General features: G+C 40.3%; 1 protein-coding gene across 4 annotated transcripts in view; it reads left to right on the top strand.

The window, feature by feature from the left end:
- Positions 1-23,547, top strand: part of BMPR1B (bone morphogenetic protein receptor type 1B) — a 276,193-nt gene that overhangs the window by 65,170 nt on the left and 187,476 nt on the right. Inside the window, exon 1 of one of the 4 annotated variants that reach the window (XM_078394598.1) lies at positions 11,755-11,883. The exons of the other annotated variants lie outside the window; for them this stretch is intronic. The gene's annotated coding sequence lies outside the window, so the exon portion shown is untranslated. Of the gene's footprint in view, positions 1-11,754; positions 11,884-23,547 lie in introns of those variants that run through there. 4 annotated transcript variants of the gene reach the window in all.

Consider the following 23,547-nt stretch of genomic DNA (forward strand, 5'->3'; position numbering starts at 1 on the left):
CTAACATTTGTAAATTCTTCTAAACTTCCTCGATTTAATAAAGGAAAGACAATTCAGTGCTGGGTTGATGTTACTTTTCAGTTTGTTCCAAGTCATTAGGGTATCTGCACTAATGAAGTACTTCATTCACACCTCCTTATCTTTTTTTTAAAATCTTAAATATATGAATCAATTGTCTGTACATAGAGCACCTCTTCTTTCTGTCAATGTGAGCTGTCTAGTTTTCCTTTGCCTTTTTTTTAAGTTGGAAAAAAAGTCTCAGCTTTAAAGATGTATTGGAAGATATATAGCTAAAACTGGCAGTTACATTAACATGCACACAATGGGCCAGGTGTTCACTATGAGTATATTCATGTCGTTTACAGATTACTTCAGAACTGACTCATAATCTGTTGTGCTCTACTTAGTTAAGATTTGTTATACTACCCTCTCCTTACTGAAAACATCTATGTAGACCTTGAAACACACTTTTATTTGGTTTTACTGTATTTCTGGGACTCCAGTCCATCTTGCTGAGGAAAAGACTTGTTCTAACAACAAAAAACACTTAGATTCCAGATTAAATAAGTGAGGAGTCATGATGATATATTACTTATCTGTGATATTTCTGGGTGCATGTTGAAGATAGTGTACTTGATTGCAGGTGGGGGAAATATGTTTATTCCTTAGTTAATAAAACTTTCCACACTGCATAAAGGTAGGGTTAGCAGTGATCTTGCATCAAGGAAATGCTTTTAAAATGTGTCAACAGTAGAACATGCAGTTACCCAAAAGTAGTGATATAGTTCAGCAAAATCTGTAGTGCAAGATTCTCCTGTTTGTGCAGTTTGTCTCTTGCTGTAGGTTTCCCAGAATCCATACTTGTGATTACAGATTGCAGGCTATATTTTTCACTGCTGGGAGCCAGGCTTTGTTGAGTTTTAGACTTTCTTCTTTTTTATTGAAGCTGTGCTGATGTTCATGGATTTCAATGGCTTCCCTGTGTAGTCTAGCTTAGTTACAGGCTGCAAAAAGGTCAACAAACTCTACCCAGCCACAAGGACTAGTGATCACTGAACACAAAAGACTAGCTAACAACACCCATCAATCACAGTGACAGATCATCTCCCCCCTTATCACAACAATACTCCCGTAACAAAAAACATCCTGATCACCATAATTGTCCAATCTCCTGAAAAGGATAAAAAGCTGATCCCACAGCTATAAATATTCAACTATCCCACACGCTACACTAGAACACAGACAGAGTTCTAACTCCTGTCCCCTGAAGATGCTGGCCACAAAGACAGGTGAAACATTAGGAAGAAAAACCTCCAGAACACAGCCAAACAGCCCCCAAAAAACCTACAACAACCATCTGATTCAGGCCATGAAAGCCTTCAAGAATACATTAAAAAATTTTGTTCAGCTAGTTTGGGGAACTGGAAAAATTAGAAGTATTTGTTGAGGGATTTATAGAGAGAGAGCAAAACATCTTGGGCAGAATAACATTTAAGAAATGTGGAGTGTAGAGGACCATGCAGTCTTTGGGCTTGCAATTGTGTGAGCAAGAGCTCACCCCATTTAATCTATTAGGCTTTGGCTCACATGGGGCAGTAGCAAATTGCTCATTTCATAAACACTGGGGAAAAACAGGATCTACAAATACTTCTGTTTCTTTTTAGTTCCTGAAACTAGGTGAAACAGAACTTAAAAAATATTATCTCTTTGTTCGTTCGTTTAGTCGTTTAGTCGTATCCGACTCTTCGTGACCCCATGGACCAGAGCACGCCAGGCCCTCCTATCTTCCACTGCCTCCCGGAGTTGTGTCAGATTCATGTTGGTTGTTTCGGTGACACTGTCCAACCATCTCATCCTCTGTCGTCCCCTTCTCCTCTTGCCTTCACACTTTCCCAACATTAAGGTCTTTTCCAGGGAGTCCTCTCTTCTCATGAGATGGCCAAAGTATTGGAGCCTCAGCTTCAGGATCTGTCCTTCCAGTGAGCACTCAGGGTTGATTTCCTTTAGATTTGATAGGTCTGTTCTCCTTGCAGTCCAGGGGACTCTCAAGAGTCTCCTCCAGCACCACAATTCAAAGGCATCAATTCTTCGGCGGTCAGCTTTCTTTATGGTCCAGCTCTCACTTCCATACATCACTACAGGAAAAACCATAGCTTTGACTAAGTGCACATAAAGCACAATGCTATGCCTGCTTCTGCAGAAGTTAAGTCTATATTACGAACAGAAGGCCTTATTCCCAAGGCTGCTATTATGTGTGACAAACAATTGCACACATGGTAAAAATGAACAGAATTGTGCCCATTTCAAGAGTGATCTTGTAATATTTTATGCATGTACACGTATACGTATATACATTTTAAAATGTGCACATTTAAATGTTCAGTTTACCAGTCATAAATACCTGCTTACCATTGAGGAAACTTACATCTGCGCCTAGATGTAATATTTTCCTCAGATTATATAATTCTATGAATCTGTGTTTCTGAGAAGGTTCCTCTTCCTTTTTGCAGGATATGACCCACAGCTCATGTGGAAGTTCCTGTATTCACAGTATTTGTTCCTATATTCAGAAATCATTATGGGGAGAGATTTTCATCTCCTAGGACAAGTTGTCTCTTACCTCAAGGCACTTGTCCTTGAACAAAAGAGCTTCAAAGACTAATTCCAATGAGAGGCAATCAAGCACAATTTTATCAAGATGTTCAGCTTTATCTCCTGTGACATGAAGAAGGATAATGGCTTCCTTCTCACAACATGTGCTGAATCAAGCCAGGTCTATGGGAAATGTCTAAATTACCACTAACTACTATTTGTGATTGAGAAGGCAAGTATTATTGCCTATAAGCATTGTTTCAATTCCCTCCAACTCTTAGAATCTTCTAATTCAAAAATTCATCAAGTGGTTCATCTTTGTCTCTTGTAGTCATAAAAGATTTTCACTACAGTGCATGAGCTAATCAGCTCATCTGTGCGCTGATGTCATGTTTCTACCCAGGTACTTTTTGGGACTGATTATACTTTTTGCCAATAATCACTATTAAGGTAACAATCATTGGTAGTAGGTTTTGTATTTTATTTCCCCTTTACACCACTGGTCACATTGCCCCAGCCATTCACTAACACATCTTAGGATGTATATGGTAAGGTATACTCCACCAGGTGCATACAGCGTTGTCTCAGTTGGCAGCTTATTATATACCCGAGTTTGTGAATAATGACCTGTCATCTGAAGCAAACTCAGTGCATCCGGTAAAGTGGGCTGCGGTCCATTAAAGCTTAAGTAAAAAAAAAAATTACACAGCTCGCTCCCCACTCCCTGAACAACAGGAGAATTAGCTAGCAGGACTGGAACAAACCACATTAAATTATTGTTTAATGCTCTTCTGATAGGTCATGTGAAAGCATGAATTATTATTTAATGTTGTAAGTAGTAATCCTGACATAAAAAAAATACATGGGACAATGAGGAACAGCAGAAAATAACCGCATCCACAAATTCTAGACTGTTTCTCAGAGCGTGACCAGGTTATGGATGTGTTGTTACAACAAAAAATAAATGCTTCCCATTTATTTCTCTAAATGGGCAGCATATGGAGGTAGTGTTCATGCTTTGATGCTCTAGTTGGTGTTTTGTTGATATCCTTTATTCAACTTTCCACATCAACTATAAGGATGTATTCTTTGTATAAATAAATCATCTTAGTTTTCACGTGTCCTTAACTTAGTTAATATAAACATGGGATAGTACAAACAACCTGAACTGGGGTATCGTTATTTAGAAATGGAGAGAAAGCTTTAATACATATTTGCTAATAACAAATTCCTTGTTTTCTCATGGGACATACAGTAAGTTTTATGAAATTATTTTTCCTTGATACATCTTGACTTGGACCTTAATTTCTTGTATAACCTAATGATAAGAATGTTTGTTCAAGCAACAGAGAATAAGCAGTTTCACCAGTTCAGTCTTTTGTATGAAGTTTTGTGCCAAGAATGGTAATATTAGACGCATATACTGGTTGATTTTAAAATCTTAAGAGATGAGGCTGTTAAGGTGCTACATTCAATATGCCAGTAAGTTTGGAAAACTCAGCAATGGCCAAAGGATTGGAAAAGATCTGTCTACATCCCAATCCCAAAGAAGGGCAGTGCCAAAGAATGCTCCAACTACCGTACAATTGCACTCATTTCACATGCTAGCAAAGTTATGCTCAAAATCCTAAAAGGTAGACCTCAGCAGTATGTGGACCGAGAACTCCCAGAAGTACAAGCTGGATTTCGAAGGGGCAGAGGAACTAGAGACCAAATTACTAAAATGGCTGGATTATGGAGAAAGCCAGAGAGATCCAGAAAAACATTTATTTCTGCTTAATTGACTACATAAAAGCCTTTGACTGTGTGGACCACAGCGAACTATGGCAAGTAAAGAAATGGAACTGCCTGATCTCCTTATCTTTTCCCTGAGAAATCTATATGTGGGACAGGAAGCAACAGTTAAAACTGGATTTGAAACAAGTGATTGGTTCAAAATTGGGAAAGGAGTACGACAAGGCTGTATATTGACTCCCTGCTAATTTAACTTATATGCAGAATACATCATGCAAAAGGCTGGACTGGATGAATCCCAAACCGGAATTAAGATTGCCCGAAGAAATATCAACAACCTCCAATATGCAGATGATACCACTCTGATGGCAGAAAGTGAGGAGGAATTAAAGAACCTCTTAATGAGGGTGAAAGAGGAGAGCGCCAAAAATGGTCTGAAGCTCAACATAAAAAAAACCCTAAGATCACGGCCACTGGTTCCATCACCTCCTGGCAAATAGAAGGGGAAGATGTGGTGGAAGTGACAGATTTCACTTTCTTGGGCTCCATGGTCACTGCAGATGGTGACAGCAGCCACAAAATTAAAAGACATCTGCTTCTTGGGAGGAAAGTGATGACAAACCTAGATAGCATCTTAAAAAGCAGAGACATCACCTTGCCAACAAAAGTCCACATAATCAAAGCTATGATTTTCCGGTAGCGATGTATGGAAGTGGGAGCTGGACCATAAAGAAGGCTAACCACCAAAGAATTGATGCTTTTGAACTGTGGTGCTAGAGGAGGCTCTTGAGAGTCCCCTGGACTGCAAGGAGAGCAAACCTATCCATTTTGAAGGAAATCAACCCTGAGTGCTCACTGGAAGGACAGAACCTGAAGCTGAGGCTCCAGTACTTTGGCCATCTCATGAGAAGACTCCCTGGAAAAGACCCTGATGTTAGGAAAGTGTGAAGGCAAGAGGAGGAGGGGACAACAGAGGATGAGATGGTTGGACAGTGTCATTGAAGCAACCAACATGAATTGGACCCAACTCTGGGAGGCAGTGGAAGACTAGAGGGCCTGGCGTGCTCTGGTCCATGGGGTCACGAAGAGTTGGACACAACTTAATGACTAAACAACAACAACAAATACTGGTTGATCACACACATCTGTGTATGATCAACCAAAATGACTCCCATTACTATGACGGGATTGAGGTGAGTAATATTGACAGCACAGACATTTGATATGTCATCTGTTGGACATTCTGGCCAGTGCAGGCTCGAATAGTCCATGAAGAGCAATATTCGATCCCTTAGTCTCCCAGAGATGTGAATCACAATAATTGGTTTGTATAGGTAGGGGTTAATAAAGGAGAGCACTCACTGATACTTTTGTAAAGGTAAAGGTTCCCCTTGATAATTTTTTTTTGTCCAGTCGTGTACGACTCTAGGGGGCGGTGTTCATCCCCGTTTCCAAGCCATGGAGCCAGCGTTTGTCCGAAGACAATCTTCCGTGGTCACATGGCCAGTGCGACTTAGACACAGAACGCTGTTACCTTCCCACCAAGGTGGTCCCTGTTTATCTACTCGCATTTGCATGCTTTCGAACCGCTAGATTGGCGGGAACTGGGACAAGTGATGGGCACTCACTCCGTCGTGTGGATTTGATCTTATGACTGCTGGTCTTCTGACCCTGCAGCACAGGCTTCTGCACTTTAGCCCGCAGCGCCACCATTTCCCTAAATTAAGGCCAGCTCTGCAGCCAGAAACCTGATACTTTTGAGGCAGGGCTAATTCTATACATTTTCATTTCCGGTAAATCTTTATAGTTCAAATTATCTACTTTGGTATGAACTAAGTAGGAACCATTGACCTGCATGAGAAAAATCAAGCTTGTTCCATTAATGGGGAAACCACTGCAGATAGCAATGAATCCAGCATCTGAACTGAAAGCAGGTTTTGATTCCCTTTAATTCCGATGGAATTTCCCAAATCTCTGATTATTTTAAGTTTAAGGTACTCCCACCTGCAAAAGAAATGAGGGCTGTTCTTGACAAACAACTGAGAAATCTTGGATTTTGGTATGGTAATACCACTAATGACTGCCTGCCACAACAAAGGTGAGACATGGAAATATTCAAATCAAGCATCATTGGTGAATGAACTCTGGACATTGCCTTCTTCAATTCCATAAATGGATATGTGAAAAATGCCTTTGAAAATGCCTCATGACTCATCTACAATTCTGTTGAATGAAGCAACTTAACTATGAGGAAGACTTTCAGGTTTGATTGTTTTTGGTTTCTTTTTTCAGGGAGTACCTCATTTCCTCCCCTGCTCTTTAGTTTATTGGTCCTTTGGTTAAACATGAAAGGGACTATCTCTTTTAAGTTGTCATTTCATTCTGTCTCGTTTAGACAGTTACAATGGAAGATTTCCCACCTCTGTTGTAAATATAAATAATTCAGAAGTTTCATATCTGTGGATAAAGTGGCTGCTAGAGGAAATGATAAGGGACGTGGTGGCGCTGCGGGCTAAACCGCAGAAGCCTGTGCTGCAGGGTCAGAAGACCAAGCAGTCATAAGATCGAATCCACGCTACGGAGTGAGTGCCCGTCGCTTGTCCCAGCTCCTGCCAACCTAGCGGTTCGAAAGCATGCAAATGCAAGTAGATAAATAGGGACCACCTCGGTGGGAAGGTAAACAGCGTTCCGTGTCTAAATCACACTGGCCATGTGATCACGGAAAGATTGTCTTCGGACAAAACGCTGGCTCTATGGCTTGAAGAGCGGGATGAGCGCCGCCCCCTAGAGTCGAACACGACTGGACAAAAATTGTCAAGGGGAACCTTTACCTTTACCTTTACCTTAGAGGAAATGATGCTCTAGAGTACAGTATGAGACCCTTGTTTCCATTGCTCAAGACCAAAGGAGAGAGGAAACAAAAGAAAGGCCAAGTCTATTAAGGGGGACGTCAGCTGACCTCTGTGTCTCCCTCTGGACAGCCTTTCCTGTCTGAGAGCAAGGAACAAAATAGATAATTCGACCTCTCCTCTCTTTTTGGGTTAGTCCTGGCTGACCTCTTACTAACAGACAGCTCTCAGCCAGACAGATTCAGTTGGTCATCCTTTTGGGCCACCCAAATCAACCCCCGAGCCAGGGCTACTCACAGTGGTCACCGTGCCATCCTTATGCCACCTTCACACCACTGCTTCAAAATGGCTCTTTCTCCACCTCAAGCTGCAGGTCACATTGCCCATCTTGGCAAGTATGGGGAAGAGGATCATGCTGCCGAACAGTTGCCTCCTTAACTGAGAGAGGGACCAGGTAAGAAGATGGATTTTTTGCTTCAGTAAAGGTCAATTGGTGCTGCTTGGGTCAGACTTCGAACCTGAGGTTTTAAGCTAGGGAGGAAATACAATGAATACAAAAGAAGGACAGCAAGGTGCATTGTATTTATGGTGTTCCTTCTTTTTCTGAACGGAAAATATGTGCAAATATGCAATACATGAAAATCAGGAAGTCACTGTAGGAGGGGGTTAAAACTTCCTGCAGTTTTAAGCTCATTGGATAAACTTGGAGGTACAGGACATCACTGATGTTCTGATTGGCTGTTGACAGCAATCCCCACAATGCTATTGTATTAAACATTTCTGAGGTCATTTGATAAGGTGAGAGAGTGAAGAAAGGCTAAACGAAAGAGGAAACTACAAAAGAACATAAAGGATTCCCCTCTTCCATTAACACAAATCCTTCATGATTCAGTGTCTTTCTGTTGGGAATAGGCAACAGCACAATAAAATCAGAATAGGAGCTTCTTTCTTGTTCTTTCCCATTTGTTTAGTATGAAAGTCTTATACGTCTTTCTCTAAGTTATTCACAAACATGATACTGTTTACTGTTTCTTGGAAACAACCTAAATGTATTGGTATTTATGCATAGTGTTATTTAGTGTTAATCTAGATATGCTGATGGCATACTTCATCAGTAACAGGCCAAAAAGACTTTCCTTGGTAGAGACATGTAAAGGATTAGGAAGCAATATGTCTGTTCTCTCATCTCAGTTAAGCTGTTTCCAGGCAAAGTGTATGATGGATAACATAAACAGTGCATCAGGGAGCACGAACAACCTTGACAGAGCACAAGAACTTGAAGGGCTTCTAGGTCACAAAAGATCTCTGTGTTGTTTAGGAAAATGCATATTGTCCAGCTGTTCAACATCATACAGGCACTCTAGTGTGCGCCAGTGTTTTGCTTTCAAAAGAACATTACAGGAACACAGAATCATTGTAATTTTATGCTAAGGTCTGAAAAGTTCAATAGTGTTGTTGTTGTTGTTATTTTAGAAAGATCAGTGATCTCTCAGTGCTACTTCCTGACATCTCTGTAAACTCAGGACCCCATCCTCTACATACCTCATTGCACAACTATGATAGAATTTTAAGCAACGTTTTAACCAATGTTTAATTTATGTTTCATACCATTAAAAAAAACACAAACCAGCACATTTCAGGCATATGGATAAACTTGCATTACTGTAACAAAATATTTGTAGTGTTCATGTCTGCCTTTATTTGTGCATATTTGGGAGAGTGATTAACAAAGGAATATTAAAAACACAAATATTACAAGAAAAATGGTTGGGGTTGACCAATACACTTACTTGTAGTACTACTGTAGTTTATTTATTTATTTATTTTATTTATTTGATTAATACCCCGCCTATTGGGTCCGAAAGGACCACTCTTACCTTTCATCTCTCCAAGTAAGCTAGGCCAGGAATGCTGTTGCGTTCCCTGAGATACATGCCTTAAATTAATCAATTAAGTAATTAAAGCTACATAGTCTGTCTAAAATGTAGAAGCTAAGGTTTGATTATTTTATATTCTTGTCTTCCTGCTGTCTGATACTTTCTAGAGTTTATAAGTCTTCTGTGTGCCTCCATCATGGTTCATTTAGTGTCTGTGTAGATTGAAGGAAGGGGTCTCGAAAAGTAGATGAGGCTTTGCTGTTGGCTCTGGTCCATTAGCGTGTTTTTGCACATGTAGATATTTATCTTGGACAGCTGCATAGGAGACCTCCAGGCAATTAAGGGCCCTATGTGATTAAGATTCTACTTTGCACAGAAGCCTGATTTTGTAATCTATTGGCATAGACCTGCCCACTGCAGATGTCCATATTCTATCTGTGAACTTTTGCTGTAGGGTCAGGGAAATTGGGTGACGTCTGGGCCAGGACCAAAATTTAGCTCCCTGTATGCCTGGAGACTCTTTTCAGGCAAGTTACATGGGAAAGAGTTAGAAAATTCTGTGTAACCAAATCTGATAAAATTCCATGGTAAGCATTATTCTTACTCAGTTAAGACTGGCAAACAATTTGATTTTTGAAACAAATGTGAAAATTTGATCGGTGTGAAAAATCAGGAATGACTATTGACCTTTTGTAAGGTCATGACCTTTACAGCTCAGTGTACTGGAGTGTCTGGCATCAGGAGTTTGAATCCCCATTGTGCTTCCTGGAAAAGAGGTTAAACAAGATCACCTAGAGCACTGGTTCTTAACCTTGGGTTACTCAGGAGTTTTGGACTGCAACTCCCAGAAGCCTTCACCACCAACTGTGCTGACTGGGGTTTCTGGGAGATGCAGTTCAAAAGCATCTGAATAACAAAGGTTAAGAACCACTGACCTAGAGCATTTGTGGCTGATGGGGTTGGTTGATCGGGTTAAGTGCCCTAGAATATAACATCAGAGCTGCACAATACAATAGGATATTGTGCGTGGTGTTTGTTTCAACCTGTTGAACATCAGTATATGGGTGAACAGAGATTATCCTATTCATGCTCATAAGAGGTGGGAAAGAGCCATGCTGGATGTCACCAATGTAGTCCAACATTCTGCTCATACAGAGGCCAATCAGTTGCTTGTAGGAAGTTCACCAGCAGGGCAGGAGTCTGTCTTGCCTTCATATAGAGAAACATATTATTCCTGATACTTAAAATAGTATGTAGCCATCCTGTCTAATCATTAGGAACATAGGAAGTTGACTTGTGCTGAGTCAGGCAATTGATTTATCTGGCACATTATTGTCAACTCTAATGAGCAGAAGCTCCTCTGAGTTTTAGGTTGGATTGTTTCCTAGTTGCTTCTGTCCAGTTTGGAAAGTAAGGCAACCCAAGCCATCTCTGTTCCATAACCAGGCCTGAAGGTAGATTGAAATGCATCTGGATAATCCATATCACCCAGGAATTTCTGGAACTGGGTTGCCACAGCAGGCTGCAGAACTTTACCCAAAAATGGAATATTGGATGAGAGGCAGAGAAAAGCTTCTCTCGTTTCGGGTTGGGTTCACTCCTGGAGAAGGAATAACTAACCACTATGCTCCCATCTTTCTTTTTAAAAATCCCCATGCTTCCACTGCTGAAGGCATGATGGGAGAGTATCATAACTAGGGAAAGGACAGGATCCTCCACCCATTTATACTCTCATGCTGAAGTTAGGAAGTCTTCTATTAACCTAACTTGAAACTTTTTTTCCCTAATCTAATTGCAGCTTAGACAGTTTGGTTATATGTGTGAAAGAAAGAGTGTGCATCTGTTTGTGTGTGGTCTTGGTGGAAGCCAGGTCGGGTGGGGGGGGGGGAGCAGGAAGGAAGAGAAGCATTGCTGATGCTTTGGTGATGTTTTGCCCTCAACAAGTTACTCATGTGGCCCTTGGGCGGAAATGTTTTTCCCTCTTTGTGCTATATAGGAATCAAGGATGAGATTCCTTCTGATCGCATCACTTGTAAGTAAATGTATGAACAAAATTGTAGAGTCACGGCCTTGGGGTTCTTTTAGCATTGCCATGAAGTTTAAAAGCATTAGAAATGAAAGCAAACCTTATCTTTGTGCTTTATCGATCCATTCCAGGACCTGTTCTGAGTAGCAGGATAAAAATTCTTCAGAGAAATAAAGTGTGTTTCCAAAGGCATTGCAATAATTTGGGGGATGGCAAGACACTTTCTAAGAAGGAATGCGTTTTTCCCCCCTGGCCACCCTTACAATAAGGAAGACCTGTTGTCCTTGCAACTGGTTTCTGAGGTTGCAGCTGTTGGAATGCTAGAAGGCACCAGCTGGAAAAAAAATGTGAGGTTTTTCTGTTTTGCTTCATCTGTACATACACAAGACTGTGCGGCCAACAGGAGCCCCTGCTGCTGCAAGTCCCTTGCAGTGTTCTTTTGTGTGCATCACAGAGTGGACTTTCTCAGCCTAAAGCTTGCATTTCATCATACCATAATGTGGCTGTTCCAAAAACTGAGGAAACCTGAGAAGGAGATAGAGCTTTCTTGCTAGTAACAGATGGTTACTGTTTAAATGCATGCATAACCCAGCCCTTACCTCACATAGAGAAGAGGGGGGGATGAGGGAGGAGGTTAGAGGTGAAAAGGGGGGAGGCAAGGGATGAAAATCAGAAAAGTTGATTGGAGCCTTTTTTATATATACGCTCCTTAATCACAGTCATATGGTAGTCTTCCTTGAGCAAGCACGAAGGAGGAGAAGGGATTGCTGTTCAAATGGGTCGTGTTGTGCTGGAGCTTTGCAAGGTAAGCTGTGTTGTCTGCTAAGTGTGGGTGGGTGTGCACATGCATGTGAGTGCACACACTCACTTTCTGCTTTTAATGAATAGAATCCTTCCAGAGCTGCCAGGCTTGTAGCAAATGTGGTCAAGGGATTTATTATAAAATGTACCAAATCTTGGCATGGACCTAATTGTGTATAACAAGAAGTGTGCTGGAAAGTGAGACCCAAGAGGTGACAAATGCTGCCAGTGTTCTACTTTTGACATCGCTGAAAGAGGTTTTGTGTAGGAGAATGTATGTATGTCAGGGTTTTATTGCTAATGAGAACAGCATGCTTTCTTCTTTTAATGTGGAGAAGAGGGACGGAGGTTTCTTATTTGGATTGCTTCCCCTCTTTAATAGCCAGCTGGGAAGAGGGATAGCTCTCACCTCAAATCACAGAAGTAAATGTTTTAAGACTGGTTTTCCATCTGCTTTCTGAGCCTGCCCACCTAGTAAGAAAGGATCACAGGATAGAGAAGCATTGTTATGGTGGTGTTATTATTACAGATATTTATAAAGGGAGTTTTAAATGAAGGGCTAAAAGGTGGGCCTTGTATTTTGAGCATATGTTTGTTAAAGTGAGCATGCCCATTGACAAGTTGTGAGGATTTTACAGATATGTTAGATTCTTTTGTGTACACAATTCCTTCTGCTAATTACTGAAGGCTATGCTTGTACAAGCAATACCCTAGTTACCGGTAAAACAAACATAAACTAGCTGGCTATCTTCTTCTATTTTTTTCCTACTCCTTTACACAAAAGTATTTATAGAACTCCCATTGATTCTTGCTGCCTGATCTGGCTAATATATCCTATTCCAGCCACACCAAAGAAATGATTTGCATATTCTCCTTTGAGGTCAGTGTTATGTTTCCAGAGTAGTCTCCGTCAGCAACTCTGACCGTCAAAGTAGAAACACGAGCATGGGATATATTTTGTGGCAAGTACTGGAAAGAAGTTCACAACTGAAGTTTATTGACTCCTTAAACACTGTGGGTAGTATTATACTTGCCTAAATTTATTGAATGCTCACTAATACTTTGAGGAATGTTAATGAATGATTAGCAACATTCTCAGGCTTGTGGGTGAGATTATTTTAGCCACAGCTAAGAAAACTGCATGAAATATGTGTTATACCGGATGTACTTAATGTAAATAGTCTATCTGACCTCAAGGTATGTCTAAAATTACTCTGTGGAGGTTCTCAATGACAACAGCTCTTCAGAAGTACTATGTCCTCTGAATCTTGGCCACTTCTAGCAGTAGGCTGCAGAGCTGAGGGCTGGATGAAGAATGAGTTCTGCTACGTACAGAGGATAACTCAAAGAATCAGAGATGGGGTATGGTTGAACAAAAGTTGGCCAATCAAAAAGATTAAGCAAGAACATTTATTTGGCAACTATTCCCACAGTCAACTTGCTTAGAAATGAGGAACCAGGCCTTAGTTCTATAAAATCAGGAAATTAGTGATTCCTCAGGTCACCTGGTCAAGTTAGGCTGAAGAACAGCACTCTCATTGGTGTTTGGAGCATTGGTATGGCTCCATGGTGGAAATCAATTCGATAGCTGCCTCTGCTGAAGGGCTACCCCCTCACTGTGGAATAGTGAGCTGCGCTGGTTTCTTGAGAGGTCAGATCTGGCCACAGTGACACCCGCCCTAGTTACATCTGTGTAACACACTTTTGGAAAGTGTTCAGAAATTCCAGAGGGTCCAAAATGCTGCATCCAGATTGTTTACTGGGGCTGGCTACAGGGAACATATAGTACCTCCCTTGTTACAGTAGCTCCACTGGCTGCCGATCCATTTCCAGGGACAATCCAAAGTGCTGGTTTTAACCTATAAAGCCCTAAACAACTTGGGCCGAAGATGCCTAAAAGACCGCATCTCCCTCTATGAGCCTGCCTGGGCATTCAGATCTTCAGAAGAGGCCTTTCTCTTGGTCCCACCACCCTCACAGGTGCACTTTTCTCTTCCTGATCCCAGACTCTGAAACTCCCTCCCATGGAAAGCTAGGCTGACCCCATCTTTGCTGTCCTTCCGCAGGCAGGCAGGCAAAGACCTGTCTCTTTAGGCGGGCTTTTCCTTAATGACTGGTAATCTGAGAGGGGTTTTTAATGGATTGTTGTGCTCTGCTGTTTTAAATGTGTTTTAAATATTGATTTCATTTACCATTTTATTATAATAATTCTTTAACTTTTTCAAATATTTCTATATAGTATTTACTTTTAGCTTTTAAATACACTGGTGCCTCGCATAGCGACGATAATTGGTGCAGCAAAAATCACTGCAAAGCGATTTTGTCACTATGTGATATTAAAAAGCCCATAGGTATGCATTGAAACCCCTTCAATGCGTTCCTATGGGCTTCAGACTCACTTTTAAGCAAAAATCCTCCATACGGTGGCCATTTTCACTGCCCGGTAAGCGAGGAATCCGTCCCAGAAAACAGCGGGTGGCCAATTTTTTTACCCCACTGGCCATTTTGGAACCGCTGATCAGCTGTTAAAAAATCATCGCTTTGCGATGATCGGTAAGTGAAACAGGGTACCGATCATCGCAAAGTGATTTTTCCCCATGGGGCACATCGCAAAGCAATCACAAAAAGTCAATCGCTATGCGATTTCATCATTAAATGGGGCGCCTGTTAAGCGAGGCACCACTGTACTGTTTTTAATTATGTAAGCCTCCTTGGGTCCTTTTAAGGAAAAAGGCAGGAAACAGACAGCAGACAGACAGACAGACAGACAGACAGATAGAGAAGGGAGGGAGGGAGGGATTGGGCTATGTTACCAGTAACATTTTATAGATTTCTAGGGCCTTGCATCTGCAATTCTTTTGCAGCTTATATCACTGATTTGCATCCATTTGACTTTATCTGGGTAGTGACATAAAGCCAGGTAAAGAAAGAGATGTGTTAATATTGCTTGAGCTGGTAGTCCAATCCCAAAACTCGGACTGAGAAAGGCAAGACACTGGGAGTGACAATAGAAACATTGAAAGCAGAGCTTTCTTAAGAGGTAATAGATGACTGTTATACTAACACTGCCATTCACACGTGTTGAAAAACAGCTCTGACAATAGCTGTGTGTTTGAGTGAGAAGTGGCTGCCTGATAAAAAAAGGAGTCACTTGGGATTTTTCCTTGCATTGTGTCACTTAATGAATGGTAGTGAGCAGTAGAGGGTATCTTGTAGACCATCTTGACTGCTGTTATTAGTGTTGTCAACATTCAGGCTGCCCTTTGCTGTGTAAAGCCTGGCATCCTTTTTCCTGCTAGCAGTACCGTATGATATAGTGTGACAATATGGGGCCATTTCCTTGCTTTTCAAATCGTGAGTACAAAAGCACAAGATATCCAACATCCATAAAGCCTATGAGTGTTGCAGTGGGTATGAGAAGAAGCAGTTGAATTTTAAAAACTTTTTGTATTTTGCATCTTAGGGCAACCTTCAGACAGCATTATTTTAAGATCATGTTATCTTCTCTTCCTCTGTCTCTTGTTTGCTTTTTGTAACACTGTGCCTTACTAAGTAATATTGAACTTTCAAAAGATTGCACAAATGTTGTGCCTTTTTAGTTGGCCACATAGCTACAATACAGATTACAGTTTCAATAGATCTACACAACTGCTAAGCAGAAGGTGTTGTCCCATATAAATCTTAACTAAGACTGCATATTTTCAGATTTTGTAAAATACTTTGGACCAGAAATGGCCTAAGTAAACATTTTTGGGCTACTCATATAGGAATGATTATTATACATAGACTGATCAGATCCCTCCCCCATCTCTGTCTCACAGACACACCCAATGTGCCTGCTCATCTAGTAGGTTCTCATGTTTCTGTTTATTTGAGCAGGTACTTTCTGGTGCAGTTGTTCAGTGATGGACCTACACAACTCATCCTGAAATTACTGACATAAAATTATAATGGGATATCCATAGAGGTCACAGTGAGATCAAAGTAAAAGGTGTGACCTATGTATGTTGTAACTACTCAGGAGATGCTATTTGGATTAGGTGGATAGGGTGAGAGGTGGACAGATGTTGTTCTGTTTGCATTGAATATAGTAATTTCACCAGAGACCAGTTTAGCAATGGGAGAGTGGTGGCTTTTCTGCTGGGAACTTTGAGAGAGGTTATAAAGTAGCCCCATCCACACACAATTAAATCTTTAGCACAACATAATGGGTGAACTACTGTATATCACAAGATCATGTAATAAGGTCACTTGTCCTCATGAGCAGCCAAGACATGAAAAAGATTATAATGCTGTGAAAAATTGAAGGTAGCAGGAAAAAAAGGAAGCTTGAATACAAGATGGGAGACTCAGTGAAGGGGACTACACTGAGCAGGACTGTTCACGAGACGACTTTTTAGAGATCAGTAACTCATAGGATTGCTGTAACTCATAACAAATTGGTGCCAAGTAATAATAATTAATAAATAAGACAAGGCAAACATGAACTAGAACTTGAGCTATATGACATTTCTCCTGTATCATTTAGGGAGGCCACACCCTTGTAATTATAAACACAGCACAAAAGTTAAAGTTGCATCACGAAAGAGAAAGTTATTAATCTTTAAGTCGCCGATCACCATCGTAATGTAACATAGTTAATACTTCGTTATTGAGAAAAAGGAGAGTCCAAATAAGGGGCCGTTTGTTTAAAGTGCGGCATTTTTGAGCTCTGGTTCCAATTCCTGTCATATTCAGTGTGGGTGTGAGGGAATCCCTATTTATTTCGCTTGGCACAGAGTAAAAATTGCTGATAAAAAGCGAAAAATGAATTATTGTGTGCTACCAATGTGTGCAATAACAATAATATGAGAAGCTGATTAAAACCAATCCTGTAGCTGTTCTTATGGTGTTATCATAGTGAGCTGTTTGCTGGCATGCTTATATGATGCATTCAAAGTTAGGGGTGTGTATGCATGTGTGTGCATGCGTGCACTGCAACAGAAAGTGTAATTTTCCAGGAAGCCTATTCATTATTTTCAGGGTGTTTTCCCCCTCTCTCCTTATTTCACTTGATTGATTGTATGATTTGTAAGCTAGGTGCTTGTCTTGTTGAGTAACTAATATTTAATAAATTGTATAAGCCCCTGAAGATACATTTTTTGCAAAGGTCACACTACTAGTCAGTAATGCACCTGCATCGTTCCTTTTAAAAGGAGGTTCTTCCCATCACTTACTAAATGGAATTATGCAAAAAACATCTGCCTGGCCTCTGGGTTAGACATAGCACTGAAACATTTGTCAGGTATGTCAGTAACAAATGCAGATTAAAGCCCTGATGAATCATTTTGCAAAAGTCATTGAGTCCAAATTTGGAGAAGAACCCAGTTGTGGTACACTTAGTCTTAATCTATGGGGGAAAAATATGTAAGTAGGGTCCTTATGGGCTCAGGGGAGAAGTTCGCTGAAGCAGCAGACCTTGAATCATTTTTTTAGAGTTCCCAGCACATAATTTTCCCATCTGCTTCATTGGGAAAGTAAAGAGAGATTCAGGAAGCTGGGATTTCCTTGGTTGATACTTTTCTCAACCGGGGGTTTTCCACGAAGGAAAGTGTTTGTAAAACTTTGACAAGCATTTCTTAATTTTTTAAACAACAACAACTTCATGTTCTCCAGGTGTAGATTTTTCTCCTACCAAGGAGTAAGTGTCCCTCCCCTCGTGATTCCTTAATAAAGTTTATATATGTGCTCCTTCCCAGGTGGTTTCACATCTGGAAAGAACAGCCATATTGCAGTATTTGCCTTCATGCCGTTCTCGAGGTTCAACCTAAATGAAAACAGGCTGATCAGAAGAGGGTATAGGGCAGATGTGCATAAACCTTTGGGGACCCAGTGGTGGCATGGGATATGGACTCTCGCACACAATTCCTTTCAGGTGGAGGATCTTAGGAGAATCTCTGGGAAAAAAATGAAGGAAGGCCTTCGCTGCCCCTCTGTGTCAGAGATACTGTACAGATTGCTCTTTCAAAGGTGGGAGAATAGGTGGAAAGAAGATGTTGAAAGAAGCTCTTTACACAGTGAGGGCCATGTGGACCCATGCTGAAACAAATCCCAGCTACCATCTTTCTTTACTTCTCTCATACTTCTCCTTATGTGTAAAGAACCTCTCCCCATATATCTTTTCCCACATGTTCTCCCAATGTGGACAGAGCATCATCTCTGACAGTAAGAGTGAAGTAGAGATCTTTGTTTTCCTTTCCCAGAGAACCTCCTGAAAGGAAGTGAGTAAGAGAGGGAAATCTGTGGCAGAGAGATCAAGAGGCTCACTTCATACCATGTGGGGCATAGGTTGTTCACCCATGCTGTAGTGATTTATGGGGTTCCAAATGAAAAATTTAAGTAATAGAAATAATATACAAATAAATATATATTTAAAAGTTTACCACATAAGTGTTGGTGTCTAGAAAACACATAATGGCTTATTGCTCTGATGGGGAAGTGGGAGTGCCATTCTGTTTTTGTTATACATCAGTTTTGTTAGCAGTAGGCCTTTGATTGCTTCATTTGGTAAAATGCTATAGAGCAGTGGTCCCCAACCTTGGGCCTCCAGATGTTCTTGGACTACAACTCCCAGAAGTCTTTACCACCACCTCTGCTGGCCAGGATTTCTGGGAGTTGAAGTCCAAGAACATCTGGTTGGGGACTATAGAGTGAACATGAACATTCTAAGGATCTGGAGAACAAAACAATCTAGAACAAATTGTTTTGGGCAGCTTCTTTGATAACTGGGAAACGAAAAGTTGAAAGTGGAAGCTCCGAATAAAATTTCCACAGGCCCTAAAGAAGAAGGAGATGAATGAGGTAGACTGAGAACTGGAAGAAGTCCTAGAGGTTAGAGACCTGAAATATTTATTGCTAGATTGTATGATTTATAAGCAAGCACTTGTCTTGTTTGACAACTAATATTTAATAAATAACAGAAACATGTGAGAATACATTAGAAGGTGATAAAATATTATGCCCCAAAGATTCAAGCTTCCAGGTCAACATAGTCAACTTGTTTAGGAGTCCCATTTTTATATCCTTATATCCTGCTCTCTGAACAAAAGCAAACTATACTTCACCTTTCAGCTTATGGTAAGTTGAATACATATCCTTTATAGGGGAGCTCAAACTCCGATTGTGTAGCTGGTGTCTCATCCTTTTCAGCCTTCTGAGGGCCCTCCTGTACCTGTTAAGAGTTGCATAGAAGAGGAAATTCTGTCTGCCAGTCTCACACTGTCACTGAGGTGTTGTGATCTCTCAGTCCTAAGGGACAGTAATGGCCAGGAGCAATGAAATAAAGTGCCTTGCTGAATTTTATGTACTGATTCATCATACTAAGCAGCCAAATGTTTGTGTAACTTCATCATGACTAGGTACGTGCTTTATAGAACTCTATATTAAGATTCCAAATAATGCAAACACTTCACTTGCAGTATGTCTAATTGGCTTCTGAGCAATGAGGGATCTTACAACATGAGCTGCTGGAGTCAAGGGTTCTTTTTTCCTTCTTTTTTAAAAAAAAGTCTAATAAATGGCCCTTGCCTTATAAGAGCCAAATTGCTTGGCTTGATCAGCATTTTGCCTGCCTGGTTATTTTAGAACATAAAAAGGCCTTTTGGGGAATGGGGAACAAGCTGTCTTATCAGTGTAGGCTTTCAAGGCATGTTTGGTGCCTTTTAAAAAATGAGAGAAATATTGAAATCTTAGCTCGTTTTGCAGCATTTGCTTGCTTTTCCTTTACTGCTTATGTTTAACCTGTATAGGTTGATGTTCACAACAATTAAAGCCTAAAAACAGCCCTGCACGTAGTCAGGGAAGGGTGTAAATGTAAAACAGGGCCTGAAAGCAGACCCCCCCCCGGGAGATTTTGGTGACACCCCAGCACCTCTTCCCTTTAGGCCCCACATCCACATTGAAAAAAACACACACATTTGTTTTAAGTGGTGGGGATTTGGCTCGAAAAAGCCTCTTAAAGGTTTTTTGGCCACAAAGTGGTGGAGAGAGGTTTTTTTTTTTTTTTTTTTTAAGGTTAGAAAAGCCTCATTTTGGGTGGGTGGAGGAGATTAAACTGATTTTTCAATGAAAAAAACATAACTATACAAACCTTTACAGCAACATTTAATAATCATTGCACTACAATAAAGCCATTAAATCTGCAAGTTAGGGAGTGTAGCCCTTGAACTAGGTGGACACAGAGAAAAATGGCACTTGGTGCTGCTGGTCCCTCCTACCCCAATAATGAGGAATCCCAGAGAATGGACCAATTTTAATTTTCCTTTTCAGCTACTGATAGCTCTAGACATATTTTGCATAGACATGGAGATTCCCCAGTGAATTTCTCAGTCATCTAGATACAATTTTCTAGTGTTTATGTGAACAGCAGGGAACTGCACATTTCCTTTTGAACTCAGTTTGTGGATAGTACTCCAGATTCTGAATTTGAAGAAGACTTCCAGCATAATATAGAGGCACAGATTTTTAATTTAATAGCATGTTTAGACATGGGATCTTCTCATGTCCCTGGGGCTAGCTAGATCTTTGTTAGACAGCCCCTGACATGGAGAATAGCGTCACGGGAATATCAAAGAAGATCCTGCCTAAAGATAAATATTTATACAGTAATCAGTAATATTTCTGTCTGCTCTCATAACAAATATGCAAGAATCTCACTTAATTCATGACAGCATTCATATTTTTTAATTTTTTAATCCTTTTATAAGTTAGCAGTGTTTAGCAGTCATGTTCATATTATATTTATAAACCCTACCAAGGATGTTATATGGCCCAGGAAGACTGCACTGGTAAAGAACTGTTAACTTGACAAAAGTATTTCATGGGAGCTAGGTGCTAATTCACCTTGAGCCTCCCCCCAATCATACCTTCTAAAACAATACCAGGTTAGCAAATGTACTCTGTTCTTGCTTGCTGGGAATTTTCAGACACTTGATTGAGTACTTATGACTATCCCATTCATCCATAGCTTGGACATATAATCTTTATTAGCCTTGTAATGGCATTTGTAGGTCCCTTTGGATTTGGAGCTGGCTGGCTAGCTCAGGGAGATGGATCACTTGGCTATGGAACCAGAGGCTGGAAATTTGATTCCTCACTGTGCCTTGTAGGAGAAGAGCTTACAGAGCTGGCCTCTGTAGTCTTGGGCAAGAGCCTTGGTTCCAGACCACCCTCAAAAGGGAACGGTAAACCACTTCTGAGTATTCTGTACTAAAACACCCTAGAATTAGTTACTAGTAGCCTGGAATGAGTTGCCAGAAGTCAGAATCAATGTATATGCTTAGTTGGTATCTAGTCACTTGAGAGGCTGCTCATTCTGTCCATCATGTTCTCTACACCAGCGTCTTAAATGTATAGTCTCAGTGGCTTTAGGATATGGTCCCAGAATCAAGAAAACCATGATTGCAGTCATATATTTGACTGGACTGGCTTCCATTGGCTAAGCCAAGTAAAAGTCATGCTAAATTAAGCATAGTTAGAAGCTACTTGATTTGGAGCCAGTCCTATAAACTATACTCATGCATATTACAGAGTTTTGGCCTTACAGTAATGTAATGTTCACACCATTGGCGATTATGCAAGTATCTGTGCACCATTGAGCACTGCAGAAGCTGGCTAGAAAAAACTTCTCTTTTATGTATTCTCATGTGCCTGCTGTGCTGACTTAGATGAGCAAAAAACCAAACAGCAGTATCCCTTATCCCAGCAGGGGAAAGATGGAAAGAAAAATGGTCTACAAGCTATATGTTTCATTCTGTTTTGGAACAGAATCATGGGTTAAGTTCAATGACCTGTACTTGATTCAGGCAGGCAATTACAGTTTAATTTATTGCCAGCCTTTCTTGTGCTCAATTTGTGCTCTCTCCTCCCAGAAAACAGAATGCTGACTGCAGAAACAAACTTTGTCAGATTGACTTGTAGTAGACATTATGTACAAATGAGCTATTTTCTCTTCTACCACAAGGTGTAATGCGCACATGATTTTCTGTTATATAACACCAATGATTTGCTACCAAATATTACTAGACCAGCTGCAGAAGGTGGTTCTAGATCGGCCATTCTTAACACTTTATTGTTGGGGGCATAGCCATAAACACAATATGAAAGAACTATAGGCCGAATGAGGATTGTATAAGTCACATAACAAATCTTATAAGATGGTGCATTAAGAATTGTCTCCAGTCTGTGCTCCACTTCAAATGTGCCAGTGGCCCCCAGGGGACTGCTATATGGCCCCTTTTGGGAATGGCTGTTCTAGATAATAATGAATCGGGGCAAGGCATAATTGGGAAGGGGACAGAATTAAAAATTGGTAAGAAGATGTGTTCCAGCAGTAGGAGAATTTATTATTTGAAACTATAGCTCCCGAAACCTCCAGGGTGATTGGTTGAATTGTTTTAGCTCCCCAAAAATAGCATTCCCAACCTCTGAAATTCATTAGTCATTCTATAAAGAAGACTAAAATTAGGATAACAATTTAAATGCAAAGATCTGGTACTCATTTGATCAAAGTTTTCTCCTAAATTTATAGAAACAATGGGACCATATAGTGTGGTGTGAATTTGGCTGACACATTTCATTCGATTCTAACTTACAAGCAACTTAAATGTCTTGTGCCAATAGGTTTGATTATATGTCTTTATGTTAAAGCTGCTCAGTGGTAGAATGACTTGGTGTGCATGTTTGGAACAAATAGCAACATTTATTTGTTTCACACAGCTCAAAGCCTTTTTATTGCTATGCTGGCACTCCCTTGGATAGAAGTTTTTATTCACCTAACAAAGTGTAGGAGCCAGGTTCATTTATACGAGTGCACATTTTGCTGATACATTAAACATACAAACACACAGAATTATGGTGATCCTGAGGAGAAACAACGAGAAGAAAAATCATAGTTGGACCATTACACTTTCCATATAACAAACTAAAATGTCACAAAACAATGTGAAACCATTTGAGATCTCTAGAACTTTTCACTGGGCTGAACAGAAAGCAAGAGGTGGGGGAAAGAGGCAAATAAAAACAAAAAAGGAGAAAAATTAGGCCAGATGTTGTAGCCATGAGGTCTGCATTTAGACCTCATTAGACTCAGTCTCAAAATGGAGACTGCAGACTGAATGAATTAGTCTCCCAATTTTCTAGTTACGAAAATGACGAATGGTTTTGCAGTGCTGTTTGTAATTGATGACCCAGTCTCTACTTGAGCTGTAGTGAGGCCACCTATCATTAGATGAAACTACACAATATATCATGCATTTGGAATATAGCGCTATGTTTAGATTTTATAGCAACCAAATTAAGTGTATCAGCTGATGTTAATTTAACAAGAGAAATTGCGAAACCAGGTGACTCCAATAAAACCTCAATCCTCAAGAAATCATGATTTTAACAAATGAATAATTAATAATTTTGCTAAATCTTACAACTCCTGTAATAGCTAATGTAATCAACAGCTCTTTACTCCGAGATAAATATTCAGATGTGTAAATGTGCAGAGAGAAATATGAATTGAAAATGACATGTATTTGCTATTAAAATGAGAGAGAAAAAAGAGAGCTTTGTTAGTACAATCAGCTAATATGATATTGACTGTCTGGAAATGTTTAGCACCTTTGAGAATGGTAAGATTGGT

This window comes from Pogona vitticeps, chromosome 5, assembly GCF_051106095.1.
Source record: "Pogona vitticeps strain Pit_001003342236 chromosome 5, PviZW2.1, whole genome shotgun sequence".
Classification (NCBI taxonomy): Eukaryota; Metazoa; Chordata; class Lepidosauria; order Squamata; family Agamidae; genus Pogona; species Pogona vitticeps.